Source organism: Gasterosteus aculeatus, chromosome 12 (assembly GCF_964276395.1).
Source record: "Gasterosteus aculeatus chromosome 12, fGasAcu3.hap1.1, whole genome shotgun sequence".
NCBI classification, from domain to species: Eukaryota; Metazoa; Chordata; class Actinopteri; order Perciformes; family Gasterosteidae; genus Gasterosteus; species Gasterosteus aculeatus.
The window spans coordinates 19,740,245-19,755,330 of record NC_135700.1 but is presented as its reverse complement, the minus strand read 5'-3'; the positions used below and the strand labels follow the sequence as shown (position 1 = coordinate 19,755,330).

The 15,086-nt window shown below is 44.3% G+C and overlaps 1 long non-coding RNA gene across 2 annotated transcripts; it reads right to left on the bottom strand.

The window, feature by feature from the left end:
* Positions 1-11,009: 11,009 nt before the first annotated feature.
* LOC120830526 (uncharacterized) lies at positions 11,010-14,862 on the bottom strand. 2 transcript variants are annotated; one of them, XR_013451598.1, is made up of 3 exons: positions 14,721-14,862; positions 12,152-12,541; positions 11,010-11,867 (listed from the first exon to the last, which is right to left on the bottom strand). It is a non-coding gene; the product is annotated as an uncharacterized LOC120830526 (long non-coding RNA). The 2 variants fall into 2 exon arrangements; XR_013451599.1 differs by having other exon boundaries at positions 11,010-11,801.
* Between the last annotated feature and the right edge of the window lie 224 nt (positions 14,863-15,086).

The window sequence follows — 15,086 nt, the reverse complement described above, 5'->3', positions numbered from 1 at the left end:
ACCTCTCATCTGTAACACTGAAAGACTATAATTTTGTGTCATTTTCAAGGTATAATCATACTCATTTTAACAAAAAAGACTGCAAGGTGGTTTATTAATTTGTCAAGTGTGTGTGTTTGTGCGTTGACACTGGATGCACAAAATACATTTGAAGTACTTCACTTTTTCCCATGTTGCTGCTTTCTCTCCCCTCTGTGTACTCTCTGCCCACACACTCCAGACTTCACTCTTCCTCTAATGTAGAAGGCCGTAATGGGACTGTATTGATCATGCAAATGGAGTAAAAAGAAAGACGTGTGCAAGCAGACTTGGAGGTCAAGCAAAGACACAATTGACAGCTATCTCACAAGGACAGGAGGGACTGCGAGATGTGTGTATGTGCTTGCACGCTCGGGTGTCTTGAAAAGGTTATCCGCCGGGATAAAACACACACTGATTGGAGAAATTCAGTGCAATTATGCACACACACACACAAACACCCACTCAAAAGTTTTGTGTCTAATTCCTGGAAATTAGCGTGACTTTAACTCACGACTCCTCGCTCTGGGACGGCAGTCAGCAGATGACGTCTGACGGTTGACGGGTGATGGATGCTGTCACCTTGTCGTGTCCCCGCTGGGACAGAAGGGAGGCGGGAGGGAAAGGGAGCGAGAGTTATCTCCACAAGGTTCAGAAAAACAGCGGAAACCAAATGTCAGGGCTGGGAATTGCGAACAGACGGCGCAGCACGGCTTTTTCCCCCCCGTTTTGTGAGTGTTGTGGGTGTGAATGTCAGAGGGGAGAAGTGTTCTCCCCCCCCCCCCCAATGCAACAGATAAATAACAACTATCGCCGTAGAAGACGTGAGATATGACGATGGAGCACCACACATCTGCTGCCACGCTTGGGAACATTTCCCTCCTGCAGATACAAAGCTGTAATTAGAATCATAAAACTTACTCCAGGTCTGTTAGCATGACCCCCCTGGTGATGCAGATCCGTAATCAGCATTTATTTACCTGATTGTATATGCCTGAGGGTACCACTGTTGGGAAATAATGATGGTTTCTTCCATGTTTGGGTACAATTCAAAGTGTTACAGGGCTTGACACAGTTGTAAAACACACGCTGGATTATCTTCAGAACCATGACACTGGTTTACCAGCTGTGTGCAGCTGCACATTTCACTGCAAAGTGTGTCATCTCATCATAACAAAATTCATTGAGTGGGTTTTTTTTTTACACCAAACTGGGCAGTGGGCAGCAGACTGATACTTCCAATTTATGGCGGTAAAATGAGGTTCTCTTCCAGTGTTTTCTTTCTGATGCTCAGGAGCTTGGCAGAGTAAAATTCATCGGACACTAAATTTGTGTTCCCTAATGAAGAATTTGCATGACTTAATTAGTCAACTGAATAAATTATACAAGTCTAAATAATTTATTTGACTTCTGTTTTGCTCTTCATATCGTATGTCTGTTAAGCTGCTAATGCGCCAACATGTTTACTTACTTTCTACATGATAAACATGGTTCCATACAGTCACAATATTTTCAGTTTTAAAAGGGACTGAAATGACTGAACACATGAATATTCGCGCAACTTTTTCATACAAGCCCATGTTGTATGACAGAGAGAGGACGGACAACATGGACAATAGAGGGCTCATTGCTGAGAACAGCTCCTCACACACACACACACACACACAGCGGGCTGTATGGTTCCATTGCTTCAGTCCAAAAGGTCATTGTTGCCTTCCCCTTTTAGTTTATTTAGACTTTGCACTGACTCGTGACAAATGAACCGATTGCTGTAAACATGAAGTCGCGTGGACTGAAACCTATCGCCTCTTGTGCCTCGTCAGCAGACACACACAGAGAAGGAGAAAGAGCTGCAGCTTAAATTGATCACGCAAGGCGTTTAGTCGCGGCATAACTTGTGCAACTTTACTACTGAGGAATGTTTATAAGCGTTGAATAAGAAAAACCCACCAGGAAAAAAGTTTGAATATCATGATCACATAATTCACACAGCGAATCCGGCGCTGGCTTCATGCCCTCTTTTATGTGAGCGTGATTGGCATTGGTGAAGTTGGTGAAGTTGAGTATTTCAGTATTAAAGCAAAGACGGGAGGCTCTGAGGTTTCATCAGATCATTTTGGATGAAAGAGCCGATTTGACAGAGAGATTTACGAAATAAAACTCTCTAATTTAACACAACCTGCTAAACTAAAGTGAAACTTGATAGCTGTTTAGCTATTCTGTTTAGTCATATAGAAACATTTCCAAAATTACTTTTTTTTGCCCTGGATTGGAGAAAAATAAGTTTGCTTTTAAAAGATGATGTGTTTCATAGGTGATTTGCTGTTTCCTACAGCACTTAATATTTCCCATGGATTAAATCCCTAAATGCTCTGTGACTTAATTTGGAAATAAATTAGGCTATTGATAAGTGTGAACGTGAAATCCCTCTCAAAGCATATTTCAGTTTTCCGGTTAAATCAACGAAATCATAAAGAACCATTTTGTTGTGGAGCTCCTGAAGAGGTGAGAGGCGCCGCATCGATCTGATGCAAAGCCTGTTAAATACAACTTTCAAGTAATTAACTTAATCGGAATCTTTGTCATACAAAGGCTATAAACTGTCTGATTAATGATCAATGGAAATCGGTCTTTCCTTTAGTACGTTGTTCATTTTAAACATTTATTTTTTACCATTACATTTTTTACTCATAAATCTCTTTTTCTGACAATAACATTAGCACCATTATATTGCTATGGCACTATATTTCATTTAGATGTAATATGCTGAGTTTGCCTGGACAATAATAATTCTTTGTAGAGCTGAATATAAAATGAGGGAAGGGCGGGTAGGGGGCACGGGATTGGGGGGGCTATTCAGAGAGTCTGAAGGAAAGCCTGACAGCGTGTGGCACTCTGAGGGACTTTGAGCCGTCTTTATTCCAAATAATTAGCTTCTAACTAAATGAACATCCTCCTTCATAATTTGCAGATAAATACATTTCTGATGCGCACCCTCCCTGACTAAACACAAAATGGAATTTTCTGCTAACTTCTTCCATTACTGCGAATGAGATGTTGAAGACTGAAGACATTTTACTTGACGAGGACCTGATGAACTGAATGCTTGGTTGTGGTTGTGATGTTTTGTAATCTAATCTGATCTGATGCTTCAACAGAAACATCAATTACATGAATTCTAGAATGTCGATATTGTCATCAACATGCTCACAACTAAACACACGTTTTAAAATGACTCATTATGGATGTTAACTTCATATCTGTCACGATGTGGGTTATTTCCTGTCTTATTTTGTAGTCTCTGCTTTGCGTCTCCCCGGGTAACGTCACTTCCTGCCTTGTCATGTCATCCCCTGTGATCGTCTAATAGTTTCCACCTGTGTCATTTCAATCCCTTTCACCTGCACCTCCCTAGTGTATTTAAACCATGTGTGTCTGTTGTCACTTGTCGCGTCATTGTCTTTGGCCACGCATGTCCTTGTCTATCGTTGTGGATTTTCATAGTTTCCTGCCTGCTGTTTTTTTCCCCCTGGTTCCTGTGTGTTTTTGCCCCTTGGCCTTTTGTTTTTGCTTTTGACTATTAAAAGTCCCTTTTGTTTTTGAACTCTGCGTCTGAGTCCTACCTCCCGCAATCCCTGACAATATCGCTAACACAACCTACCTACAAGTCCAGTATGAAATGTAAAGAACCAGAATATGAAAATTGTGGTGAGTTAGAGAACACAAAGCGAGCCGGAAGAACAGATCCTGGAAAAAAAAGATGACAGAAAATATTAACATACAGTGAAAAACAAACTTCGGGCATCAAGTGATTAGCTTTCTTTATTAATAAATTACAGATATTTGTTCTACCACAGTCTCTAAAGTATCCTGGGAATGCGCTCACTTCAAACACTTCAGTTCAGTTTAGTTCACCCGCTGACCTCAGAAGTCGGTGTTGGAGGGTTATCGGGTTGCTTTCTGGAGCCGTGAGCTACCAACGAAATGAAAACTCATGCAGATGTCAGAGGTCGTTTATTTCACTGTAGTTACCTTAAAATTGGCAAAAAAGAGCAGCCAGGCTCAACTGGCTTGAGTGTCATTATGCGGGACAAAAAAACAGGGCCTCTGCCTCTGTGAACGTCGAGTTTAGATGTGCGTGTAAAATCAGAAAAGGGTTTATTTTCTCTTCCACATGGCCCTGTCTCAGACCCCCCCTCACGCCCCCCTCTTCCGTTCTTCACACCCACTGTCTCACATTTTTCCAAATCGTATCATACTGTGGGCGGAGAGGAGCTCATAATGGATGTTAGATAACTCCAGGCATCTGCTACATGATTTTTTTACAGAAAAGCGTTCCATGGTCTCAAACGTCGCACCTCGTAAACACCCCAGCTGGTCGGCGCGCTGACCTCGGTCTCACAGATGTTGACGACACGGAGCTGCACGCGTAGTGATGGACCTGTATTGGCTCGTCATTCTGAAATGAGAAAAGAAGACACCAACCCATGCTTGTGCACCATGGCTCCACTCCCCCCTCTCAGACACCTCCACTCAGTCAGACACCCAACCGCGCCCCTCGCCATCCATCATAGCACATGAGGCAGACCTTGGCTGGCGACCACCAGCCCACAGGTCACAGATGTCTGCATGTGGGGGGATGACAGTAATGAATACAGAGTAACTGGAGTGATATCTTAGCCATTCTGCTTCGTATCCGACTCTTACCCTCCAGCCCTTTCTCCCTGTCTCAAAGCCAAACCCATCGCTTTTCCTCCAGATGGCAACCTTTGGTCTCTCCGGGGCGCCAGGATCATCACGCAGGAAGGATGTCCCAATCATTTGCATCACATTCGAGGAAATGGCTTTTGCAGTTGTCACCAGCAAAAACAACAGACTGAAAACAAGAGTTTTTTCAGGGTAGCGGTTCGTGGTGCTGTGAAAATGTATGACTCTGACTGGTGATTATCTTACAAAATGTCGGAATATTCACAGGGACGGAAATCGCTTGCAGCGGATTATAAATTTAAAAAAGTAAATATACAAAGGTCCATTGCATCCATAAAACAATTGACATCTATGAGGCCAAAACTCAATCCATACTTCTTTGTACCATATTAGCCACCACAGGTAATTAATGGGACCACTTTAAAAAAAATACAGGGTATAAAATATTCTCAAAACCCTGAAAGCTGCACAAGTTTGACTTGGTTATGCAACACAAGGTTGCTGGTTTCTGGTCCTGTTTTTATGCAGGAATCCTTCGGGTCCGTACAAGGCTTTTCCACTCCCGTCGGACTGCAATTAGGCTGGTTGGAGTGATGTGGTGCCAGAGGCCTCAGTATGAGCTACTTCACACAGGTCCTCAGAGAAATAACAGAGCTTACCTCTCTCTAACTCTTTCCGTCTCACTCAACGTGCTGTCTGCTCCTCTCTTTGACTTTCTTTCTTTCTCTGTCTCATCGTCGTCTGTCTCTCTGTTGTGCTCCTTCTAATTCTGGTCCATCTCCTTCTCTCTTGTTGTCTTTCTAGTTCCCCCCTTTTTTTTTGTTTATGTTGTTTTTCAAAGCTCACTGATTTGAATAAACTGCCAGGGTTGGAATGAATTATTGACTATGGTGTAGACTTTTAGAGGATGGGTAAAGTCCTCATAATCACGCCTTTCAGTAGGTTGCAGTTATCTTTTAATTAGCAAAAGAAAATACCAACCTAAATCATTAATGCTCCATTTCCTGTCATGACTGCATCAGTAAAATAATAAGTGAACAGTATTTCATACTTTTAAACTTGCATTCACGCTTCTTTGCTTTTCTGAATAGATCATTGACCTGTGTCTTTGTTCTTCACATTTAACATGTCAATATTTACTGCATGCAATATGTTTTCATTTTTTTGTTCTGCTCTTGAACAGATGCCAAGCTGAACCTCCCTCGTACTAATATGAATCCTAAGGGAGTTGTTTTTTTATAAACAGATTTCTTTCTTCTTTTTTTTAACTATGAATTGCAAGCTGAGGGGGCGGCACGGTGGCGTGGTGGTTAGCACCGTTGCCTCACAGCAAGAAGGTCCTGGGTTCGATTCCACCCAGTGGCCTTTCTGTGTGGAGTCTGCATGTTCTCCCCGTGTCTGCGTGGGTTCTCTCCGGGTTCTCCGGCTTCCTCCCACAGTCCAAAGACATGCTCTGGGGATCAGGTCAATTGGGGACTTTAAATTGCCCGTAGATGTGTGAATGTGAGTGTGAATGGTTGTGTGTCTCTGTGTAGCCCTGCGATTGGCTGGCGACCAATCCAGGATGTACCCTGTCTATCGCCCGAAGTTGGCTGGGATGGACTCCAGCCCCCCCGCGACCCTGTGTGCAGGATAAGCGGTTTGACGATGGATGGATGGATGGATGCAAGCTGAGGTGAGAAGCAGCTCCGTCACAACGCTGTCTTCTCTATCAAGCCTTTTCTCTGCACAAATCCCAAATATGCCCTCTTGCTCCTACAAAGCACATTCCATTCTTTCAGCTTGTTCCTCTTTGCAGAGTGAATGCACTGCTATCGTTTTATTTCAGGACACCAGCATTACAAAGGCCTTAGTATCTCCTCTAAGGCAGAGTACTTGTGACTCGAGGTATTCTCAGCGCAAAGCCCAACAAACATCCTTTACATTTTAATCTGAACAGGTTTACTCTTCTTGCACCAAGTGGTTTCGTTGCCTGCTCCAGCGTCTTCAATTTATTCAAAGACTACAGCTTAATTCCCCGCTACCATTGATTTCTAGCTCTGCCACAAGGCAGAGTGTCTATTGATTGGAGCTCTCCCTTCCTGTCTCCCTCCTCAGTGACCAGATGGTGCAGACTTGTTGTACATTGAAAGGTAGCAGAGAGAGAGAGATGAAGGGAGACATGAGATGACACGAAAATATAGGGGGGAGCAGCCGGATTGGTGTGAAGCGAGTTTGTGAGGGTGGTAAATATAGTTGGCAGCGGAGAGAGGAAATGACAGGGTTTGTGAGTGAGAGATTTTAGTGTGTAGGTTTGGGTGGTACTTTGTAGCTCTGCATGAGAAACATTGTTCCACACATGAGACCGATAAGTCTGATTGTACTAACCTAACACAACCTTAGTGTATATACATCAAATCCAGCCGCATGTTCTAATTATGTTCATGCTCGGCTATTTCCTAACATTATTTTATTAAAGGCTGTGAACAATGCAGAACATTGCGAAGACAACATAAAAATCAATCAGGCTCGACTGCATTTAAAGAGATTTCTACTCCCCCGATTGTGTAATGTTTTTTTTTTAATTGGATAGAAAGGTGATTTATTCCAATGTGCAGCAACATACGGTAATTCCATCATGGTTTAGAGCAATGGAAGTACACCATAAGATGTTTTGTCAGCGATAAATAAAACAATGGCCACGTTTGTCCTATTTTTTTAAGGGAAGTCGGTGTGCAGGTCTGGTTGCGACTCAGACCCCACAGAGTCAAGCAGAGGTACTCGGCCATTAATGGGAAAACTTATCTCCCTCGAACACACAGTGACCTTCAATGACCTTCACCGGCTAATTGGCGCAGGCAGGCTTTTGCTTTAACGAGGCCGCAGTCAAGTTTGTGTGCAGGTCTGAGCTTCCAAGTTGAGAAGCTGAGAAAACACCTGCACCTGCATCCTGTTCCAATTACCTCACTTAACCCTCCGCTGAACTCTTTCCCCGCCTCTTCTGTGCAGGAGCACCACTTGATGTGAAGCCTCCTCCTCCTCCTCCTCGCCGTTTCTTCTATCCCCAGTCTGTCCCCTCCACACATTCCAGCCCCCAATACCTCCAGTCAGCCCCCTTTTTCCTCTTGTGTGTGTGTGTGTGTGTCAAGGATGCTCGTGACTTTAAGTGGAGTTTAGTGCATGTGTATTTGAGTGTGAGTTAGGTTCAAAAGATTAACAGGAACTCAAGAAACGAACTCACTTGAAGAGCCGTTAAAACCGAATTGAATTTAAAAGTACTCAAACTCACCCGAGGAGAGAGAGGCCTTAATATTACTGCCGTGGAAAAGTTTTTCGTCAGATATTGACGTGAGTGCAAATGCCCGCGTTTTCTCCCGTGTTCTGTGTGAGGAAAACCGGGCTGTTTTGAAGCCGATCAAACAACGCACTCCTTTGCCTGAAGCGCTAGAAAATGTTGGCTTCATGCGGCCAGCAGTAGTAACACAAAAATGCTGACCCAGACGCAAACGCAATCTGCTGTCGGCGAAAAATAGAACAGCCACAGTGTGAGGAAGACGGCGTCATCCCCGCGTGTCGTCAGCACTGTGAATCTTAAAACGTCCCATTTGTCCAGCTAGTCTCTGGCGGTCACTGCGGGTGTGAAAACAAACACATTCAACATCTCCGACAACAATGAAACGCGCACACACAAGTTAATCCAACGGACGGACTTTGTGCTAATTGATTTCTTTTAATTGTTTTCTCTCCAGAAACAGGGAAATGATCAAAGTTAATGCTTCGCCGCGTTGTGTGTGGAGCGAAAAGCACCCGTCTCCTCGGCACTCTGTGAATAATTCAAGCCCACCTCGGGCCATTGTCTATTGATGTTCCTACAAACGTAACCAAATGCGCAACACTGACAATCCTGACACAAGCCACATCCAGCAGCCCCCCCCCCCCCCCTCAACCATCACTATTTTATGTGGATGTGTCGGTTTTAATATTCATACTAGTGAAAGCGGATCAAGGTTGGCTGTGCAGTGATACCATTTGGTATTCTCCTCCAGATGTTGTAAAACATTGCGTGGTGATTAGCATTTTCTGGATGGAACTAAATATAATAAGCAATTCATGAGGCTAATACGTCAGCGATTCTGTACCACAGCAGTGGTGTAACATATGTCCAATTAATATATGCAAAAGGTAATTTACAGACTGAGAACAAAATCTAGTTTTTGTGACGTGAGTTATCCAGGCATTTCTAATTGGACAAAAGCACCGAAAGGCCCCTCTTTGCCTAATCGGCTTCAAGTATCCTTTTATTTGATTTCTGCAGGCGTCGCTGGATCGTTCTCTCATGCTCAAATGGTCAAGCGCAAGCATTAGTTTTCTCTCCAGGCCAACGTTTTAGACTGGTTCCTTATACACCGCCTGTTCAAAGCATTTTGCTTAATGCTCACCGAAAGGCCAACGTGTCTCTTTTATTTACTATATAAACATTCGATCTGGCAACCTCCGTCTTGTCCTCACGCCCCGCCCACTTGTTGAAGTTAATCGGAGCGCGTGGTGGTTTCGTCGCGCTTCAGATGAAACATGTGCGACTTAGTCGTACTGTTATCATCTTTATTACCTAACTGGCCGGTGCCTCGTTGAGGGTGAGCAGCTGTGTTTCAGGATGCCTCTCGGCAGGTGCGAAGCCCACACACCCCCACGGACAGGAAATTACACCCTCACCTGGGCCAGCAATCATCTGCGCTCCGTCCTGAGTCAGCACCTGCTGCCCGATGGGAGAGAATCTCTCCACACAAGCTGCCGGCCGGCCTCTCCTTTCCCTCTCGTTCCCAATGTTTACCTTCCTCCCTTCCCTCATCCTCCTGATGCTTTTTCTTGGCGTCCTCATTTTCCCGGCCTCTAACCGACTTCTGCAGGTCTCAACAGGCCTCCTTTGTTGGACTCGGCACTAAGGATGTTGATACAAACACACAGGCTGTCAAACACACAAACACAGCGTTATGTATTTCTGGATGTGATATACGGATAACCTTTGAGCTGTGCCAGCTGTGTTGAAGACATGTCTGCCAGCTCCTGCATTCTGCATCATCTTGGATACTCATTTGTGAGTCTGTGTCCTGTCAACCCTTCACATTCTGTTAGAAAGACTAAATAAATACACACAATTATATATAACTTTAAATATAAATATTGCGTACAAAGATCCTTGAGCCCACATGAGTTTTTTACTGTAAAAAGCATGTTGATGCTAAGGTGCACAGACGTCCCCTTAAAGGCCTGATTATGGAACGTTAAGCTCCGATAACAACACGCGCAGACGGAGAGGACATCGTCTATTCAGGTTGACGTTCCTCTGGGATTTTTTTACGTAGCCAATAGATGTTTACTGCTGTATTCATATTCATGTATTCATGTTCAAATAAAGTAAATATATGCAGCAATAGATCTACCAACAACCGGACACTCCTCATCACAGAATGCAACAGTCAAAACATTGAATCCACAATGCAAAGGTAATTACAAACGTATATAAATACAGCATCCAACTTTGTACTTTATACTGTTGTCTTTGACTTGAGAACGCAGGACACATATGTTGCTTGTATTGATTAAGAAGCCATTTAAACCACTGCAGATGTAGAACATTATGGTCATTCACAGCAGTGAGACCAATGGGATTATTTAATGCCCCTTTTAGGCGTTTGCAGTTGAAGCTGATATACAACTGTAAGAGCCCCAAAGGCGAAGCTTCAGCTCGGCATCGCCTTTGTAATCTATATTTCTGAACAGCCTCAAGCGAACTGGCCCCGGACTTCAAACTGCGACGGTGTGTGTTTTATATGCCTTGGTGCGAGAACAACGATGCCTTTGTGATCACAAAACTTCTGCATTTTGGACTGAAACTTTTATATGAGGCAACGATGTATCAATTATTTGAAGAAGAAAACATCATTGGCTTTTGCAGAATCAGCAGTGTGTAAAAAACGCTACTTAGACTTGTGGACGAGCATCCTCCAATCCTGAAAGCTTAAAAGTGCGTAAAAATAAAAACCTGTTATTTCTGCAGGTTCGTGTCGAGAGAGGCAACGATCCCAGCTCATGCACACTCATCTTAATTAAAGTACTAATTAACAGGGTGGGCTGCAACAGATTGTTTAAAGAGTATTCTTGTGTTACTCTTTCTCGGTGCTAAATAACTGCTTTGAATGTTCAAATGGCTTCATCAAACGGTCAACTGAAATAGCACTGCTCCTTTTCCCACCATCATGTTCCATTATTCACAACATCAAAACCAAGAATAAATAATACGTGGGGATTTCTGGATTGAAAATTTAATCAAATAGCAGACAATTTATCAATAAAAAGCGCCGTTTATTTTCTCAAAGCTCCACCAGAGAATTGTTTGTTCTCCCACAATATTGTGCAATCCGATTGTGTTTCCTCAATGTGTTTAGTTCTAAAAGTGTATTTATTTTGTTGGAAATAGCCTCTGTGGAATGAGCCAATTTCATCGTTTGCACAATTTAGCCTAGAAATTTTTAGCCGAGAAAACTTTGGCAAAACAGAAACATTTCAACAAGCCAAGAGGGCCGCTTGGAAAAATTTGACCAGAAATGGAGGACGTACCAAAGAGGAGGAGATGAGGGGAGACAAAATCAAAGAAAACAGAGCTCCGGCGTATCAGTATAATAGTATGAGCAACACAGCAAACTGCACCAACAAGCTGTTTTCTTTGAAATGCACACTCCTCGTCTGCGCCGCGTGGCCGACGGATCGAGCAACAGTTCACGTCTTGAAGCAGCAGAGGATGAGCTCTAACAGTCCGCTGCAGCGACCTTTCTCGGCTCTCCGTCTGATCAAAAGCCTCCTCGCGGCAGCACTCCCCGCTGCAGGTCCCGACCCTCCGTCCCTCTCACTTGATGTGGAGGAGAACAAAGGCGAGCCGGAGAAGGACGGACAGAGGAGAGGAGGAGAGAGAAGAAAGTGAGGGGAGAGCGGGCGATAACAGGGGGAGGCCGTGCTGGGAGGTCATGTTTGATGAGGGCGCTGGATCTCCTGCAGATAGACACAGAGAGAGAGAGAGAGAGAGAGAGGTCGGCCCGACTCTGCCAAAATAGAAACACGGAGGAGGAGGGTGGAGGACAAAAGAGGAGGCATAAGTGTTTGGAAGACTGAGGAGGAGGAAGAAGAAGAGGAGGGGAGAGATGAGGCAGGAAGAGGACCCATCGGACAGGAATAGCAGCTCCAATTAAGATTGGTCAACAGATAAACTGTGCGTGTGTGTGTGTGTGTGTGTGTGTGTGTGGGTTTGTGCGTGTCACAACTCTCCACACATGCATTGTGTTTGTGACCATTCGTTCAGACGCGTGTTTGTCTGTGTTTACATTTGTGTTTTTCTCCATATGTATGTTAATGCTGATGAATAAAGTTGCGTGTGTACGCGTGTGATGACTACCTGCAGTAGATGAATCCACATCAAGCATGTCCACTTTGACCTTGGTTGCCATGGTAGTCATCGTGGGGACTCAAATCTTGCTGGCGTAGAGGCTGTGAGTGGACAGGGGGAATATTGAGCTGATCAACTGTGCATTTCATGTCTGTTGGATTGATGGCGGCGGAGAAGAAGCGTAAGTGCAGATGATAGAATGGGTGCAGAGAATGAAGAATGCCAGTGCTTCTCCTCATCTGTTGCTAATGGATACGGATGATCTTTCAGCCTCATGCAAGGGCGGCGGGGCAGAGTGACACCACCCCCACTGTGGCTCCATCGTTCCTTCTCCAGTGTCCCTGTCTATTGTTGTCTGTGTCCTTGTCTGTCTTTCTTTCTTCTTTCACGTCACTCCGACTAAACCGCAAGAAAAGAGTGCAAACTATTGTGGTTTCTTGGACCTAATGAATAAAAGATAAACAACATAAATGAGCAATTACATATAATGTAATTGAGTATTAATAAGATTTATCTATACATTTTATGGAATATTTTAATTATAGTGGTCTATATATAACGGGTAAAAAAAGATCATATGCACCAAATAAAAGTGTTGATAAAACAGCTGCATTTTAAATGGCCATGCAAAATGGTAAAGAAACCAGCTTTTGTCCAGAGTGCCACAAGAGGTTCTCCTCAGAGAAGAGCAACGTCCTCCATCATAAGTAAATCTACTTTGACAACAGAATCATGTTTTGGTGCAGGGTCTATGTTAATTAACATGCAAAATAGAAGTATGGGTGGGGTACCTCCATCATGCATCCTAACACGTGAATCTGAAATGCTGATGGTGGTACAGTTCAGTTTTCATACTAAATATGTGCACCCCCCCCCCCCAGCTAAACCCAGAAAAAAACGCTAGTGGTTCCAAAATGGCAGTGTGCTGCTTGGCAACCGCCTCCCCCTCAGACATAAGCATGAGCATAGATAAGTTTGACTGTATCTGAACCCGATCCCTCCCAAAAGGGACACGTTTTTCTGGCACAAAACCCCCCACAACATCTTAATACATTCTAAAAAAACATCCTCAAGGCAGCAAATGTCAAAATAAAATGTTCTACCGGGGGAAAGGCTTGTTTTCGCTTGACAACATTAAAGGAACGCGTGACCACAATTAGGAGGACGTCCATCTGTGCTGATGGTCTGCAGCATGTTGGTAATTAAAACTACACGTCCCACAGTGCTTAGAGTGCCCACAATTCATTGTGCGTGACATTCCCAGCCGCAATTTCTCAAGAGCAGCCCCAGCTTGGAAAAGTCGGCACGGTAAATCCAGCTGTTTGCATAAATCCCTCCATCGCACCCACCTGCTAGATGCGAGCTTCCCCCGTGGGGCCAAGACAGTTCAACTAGTTCTACGTTTTTTATATTTAAAGACGAACAGACAAGTTGATACTTTTGACTATAGGAAGTTTCAGCTGTAGCTTCACAACTTCTGAAGACATACGGGACGGAGGTTTGATGTGCACCCAAGACTAGAACGATGACTCGCCATACATCAGGGCAGCTGAAGCTGCTGCACAGCGCGAGTTATAATAAAGTCACTATCTATCTACGAGCATGACACATTTCTGACTAATTGATGAAAAAAGGCTTGAAATGTGCGCGGCGTTTGCTTGACCATGCTGCATGTCCGCCATTTCAAATATTTAAGGGCATATTAAAACACCCTCTTTCCCAATCGTCTCCAGCCATCATCGGCGTGACATGTCTCATTAGGGACTCGGTGTGTGTCGTGTCTCTTCCCCTCAAAGACGGTTACAATCATTTTAAGTTTCTCCCTCTGCAACTTTAGTTTCCCGTCTCTCCTACTGCCCCCCCCCCCCCCCCCCCCCCCCTCTCTCTCTCTCTTCCATCTCTGTCTCGGCAGATCTCAGAGGTCATTTTCTCTATTCTTCAAGGCTCATTGGTCAGTGAAAGGAATCTGTTCTCACTGCCCACCAGTCTAAGACCTTGTGAGGACGGAGTGCGAGTGTAACTCTATTCCCTGTTTCACTGGAGGAATGAAGGGGAGGAGAAGGCGAGCGGGATGGACCGGGGCCCGGCAAGAACTTGGTGTGTTGTGTGTTTTCTGCTACGAAAAAATGCATATCGGCATTCAATGTACAGGCTACAACCGGCTTATGTTTGTATCAAGGAAACCCATATGTGGCGCAACAGCTCGCGAAATGTAATCATTTAGATCTCACTCGATATGAGAGTCGATTTGCATGCAGATGCATGATGCTGAGCCCTAACAAAGTGCCTGGTTAATTGAATTAGCACCGAGAGGCTCGGCGGACGAATGCTGCGCCAACAATATGGCTCGGCTGTTGCAGAGCAGGGCAGAAGTAAGAGAAAACAACCCCCAGCTACAGCCACAGGGAGGCATATATCGTTACGATCCTCCACGTGGTCGTCTGGGAGGACAAAGCTGTCAGAAATGGGGCTGGGCTGTTATTTCCCTCTCGTTTCAAACGTCCCATTGCCATTCTCACTTTTTACCAGCACCTCTCCTGCAGAAACACTCGTTGTCTTCTAACACTCTTTTGCTCACCTCTTGTCCGCGATCCCTCGGGTCGCTCTTCTTTCCTTCTTTTTGAGTACTGCCGAGCCTCTGTGACCGGATACTTCAAGACCCCGAAACTGTAACTTTAAATGAAATCAGAAAAACTCGGGTGTATGTCTGGGTACAGCAGCTCATTGATTTAAATGTCTAAGTGTATAAGTGTTGGTAGGTGATGAGACAGAAAAGTCCTTTTGTTGTCATTGTTCAACGGTGGGATGTTTGAATACGTGTTGTACAGAAATTGGGGAGATGTGGAAAGGTTGAAAATGCCAAACATGCAAAATGACAGTTATCATCTGCTGGCTGGCGATCCTTCAGGAGCAAACTATACGTCTGACTTACTTTTAGACTAGT